Source organism: Limulus polyphemus, unplaced genomic scaffold, assembly GCF_000517525.1.
Source record: "Limulus polyphemus unplaced genomic scaffold, Limulus_polyphemus-2.1.2 Scaffold3994, whole genome shotgun sequence".
Lineage (NCBI taxonomy): Eukaryota > Metazoa > Arthropoda > Merostomata > Xiphosura > Limulidae > Limulus > Limulus polyphemus.
In genome coordinates this window covers 48126-51672 of record NW_013669604.1, presented here as the reverse complement: position 1 = coordinate 51672, position 3547 = coordinate 48126, and positions in this window count along the sequence as shown.

The following is a 3547-nucleotide window of genomic DNA, read 5'->3' as shown; positions in this document are numbered from 1 at the left end:
ACCGGTAATATTTTATTGAGAAAAGCAGGACTGTGAGGGGTCGAACCACGCGAGTTGCTCAATAGTAAGAGGATTAGGAAAGGAGAAGAAGTAATACAGAAAACACGCAAGATGAAGAGGTGTGGGATTCCTACGCATGACTCTCGAGTTTTTCATTTGATGAAAAGAAAAATCGATTTTATAGAAATCAGCGTTAAACTTTTTCCTTACTTCTACAGCTACATAACAACATACTACATAACGACATGTTTCAGTTGTTGTTTTTTTTAATTAAAGCGTTCGGTTGATTACTTGTTTGTTTCGGATATTCACGTAAAGCAACTGTGTTATCAGTTCTTAATTTTTGAACCGAGAAACTAGCCGAAAACCGCCATCTCTTGGGCTTCTTTAATCGAATAGTGAGATTTTATCGTCACTTTTATAACTCATGCACGACCCCAAGATGAAGAGCCCAATTTTTTTATGGCGGTGGTACGCGAACCACGAACCGTCGGATCCACAGCCGAGCACACTAATCATTAGGCTACGCCTAGCACTCGGTAAATTACTTTATGGATAGGAAATAGTTCAGAGTCATTTCCAAAATTATCTGGTTTTCTCTGGAATATCGAATCAAATACATTAAGTATAAATAGTTTTTGGTATAAGTAAGATTTAGAAAGTTGGTAAATCATAACTGAAATAAAACTACCGTTTTTAACAGGTTTTATCCAGTTTTTTATGTGATTTTTTTGAAATTGCATTTTATTCAAAACATAAAAACTAAAGTATTATATTCGTGTTATAACAACTACAGTTTAGTAAAATGTTTGTAACTACGATATCATGATGTTACTCCGTCATAACAACTAAACTGTAGTAAAGTGTTTCTAACTACGATATCACGATGTTACTCCCGTCATAACAACTAAACTGTAGTAAAGTGTTTGTAACTATGATATCACGATGTTACTCCCCTTAGAATAACTAAACTGTAGTAAAGTGTTTCTAACTACGATATCACGATGTTACTCCCATCATAACAACTAAACTGTAGTAAAGTGTCTATAAATACATTATCATAATATTACTCCTGTTATAACAATTAAAGCATAATTTGTTTGTTTGTGTATAGCTAAGCACAAAGTTACACAATAGAAAATTTGTGCTCACTACAGGTATCGAAACCCAGTCTTTATCGGTATAAGCCCAAAGACTTACCGCTGAGCCACTTGGGACCTTAAGGTATAGAAAAGTGTTTTCTATCTACGTTACGATGATATAAGTTCCGTTGTAACAACTTAAGCATAGCAAAGTGTCTATAGTTTTACGTTATTATTATATGTAGTTACGGTGTAACAACTATATTAAAGTGTCTACAACTTTACGTTATTATGATATGTATTTACGGTGTAACAACTATATTAAAGTGTATATAATTTTACGTTATTATTATATGTATTTATGGTGTAACAACTATATTAAAGTGTCTATAATTTTACGTTATTATTATATGTAGTTACGGTGTAACAACTATATTAAAGTGTCTATAGTTTTACGTTATTATTATATGTACTTATGGTGTAACAACTATATTAAAGTGTCTATAATTTTACGTTATTATTATATGTACTTATGGTGTAACAACTATATTAAAGTGTCTATAGTTTTACGTTATTATTATATGTACTTATGGTGTAACAACTATATAAAAGTGTCTATAGTTTTACGTTATTATTATATGTATTACGGTGTAACAACTATATTAAAGTGTTTATAATTTTACGTTATTATTATATATGTATTTACGGTGTAACAACTATATTAAAGTGTCTATAGTTTTACGTTATTATTATATGTACTTATGGTGTAACAACTATATTAAAGTGTTTATAATTTTACGTTATTATTATATATGTATTTACGGTGTAACAACTATATTAAAGTGTATATAGTTTTACGTTATTATTATATGTACTTATGGTGTAACAACTATATTAAAGTGTCTATAGTTTTACGTTATTATTATATGTACTTACGGTGTAACAACTATATTAAAGTGTTTATAATTTTACGTTATTATTATATGTACTTATGGTGTAACAACTATATTAAAGTGTCTATAGTTTTACGTTATTATTATATATGTATTTACGGTGTAACAACTATATTAAAGTGTCTATAGTTTTACGTTATTATTATATGTATTCACGATGCAGAAAACAAGGATATATGAACTACAATTAGGTTAATCAGCACTATGTGTATTGTTATCTGGTTTTAAGAAAATGCAGCTAAGCCCACGTGCTAGTTGACGAAACAATGAACTAAATAAAGGTTTATATTTACAAATCTTTTCTTTTTACCATATTTTCAGCCTTTCATAACATCCGTTATGAAAAAAAAAGGGGTTAATAAAGCGGGAGATATTTATTACCGCCTTTATATCCTACAAAGTTGGTTCGATCGGTTGTCCGTGATGTTATTGGGCAGAGTTGTGTATCGTAAATACGTCCACGCTGTATGGTTACTGAAATAATAGTTTAATCGTGCCACCTATAGAGCAAAAACTGATGCAAATAATCACCGACGAAGCTTATGCACATACTACAACTGACCGCATAATTAGATGAGTCATTCCACTGAATTCTGGGTAATTGAAACCCAACATGGTTGGTTTAATTCATTTCCAAATGCTATATTACAGATATTATACAAGATTAAATAGAGAAACTGAAAGTCTGTGAAACGATGAAGAGAGAGTCAAATTTCGACAACACCGATACTCTCACGCACTGGTAAAAATTCTAATTATTCTGAGTCAATTAATGCGTTAGATATTTGTCAGATTTATATTACAGTTTGTTTGGACACTAGAGGGCGCTATTTGGTCTAAATGTTCAGAATGTTCTAGAGAAGATGCTGTGTAACGCATAACCAGGATATCAAAGTATTACAAGAAATATTTTGTAACGGTCTAAAATGAACACACTGCTACAATCACGGTTCAACAACAAAAACACACAATAACAACACTTAGAAATAAATTCAACACAGTTAATAAACAAACGCCTGGCGAGGACTTCATACCAATATTAATAAACAGTTTATCATAGATATTAATAAATCAATAATAATGGAATCAGAAAGAAAAAAAAACTAATTCCAAAATAAAATACAGCAAATACAACATTCAAACAATACCTTTCAATATCAAGTGACAAACAGCAATAACTATCTCTCCCTCACAGTGAAGCTTCTAGCAGGTTATTTATTCACAGAGTAGATCACGAGAGTACAACCTCATGTGATAATAAATTTACATACTCTTCTGCTACATTAATAGTATCTGTACGTCACCGCTATGGAAGCTGGTGTCAGTTTCATCATACACACATATTTACTCAACATACAAATGATTACGTAGAAGGTGAGTTAGCGCTTTAATGCAAGTAAAAAGTCGTATATAAACTAAACGATAGAAAAAAATAATAAATGAACGATTAACACAACCATAATCATAAAAAAAACAGAATTTGCTATCTCACAATGTTATTGTATGAAATAA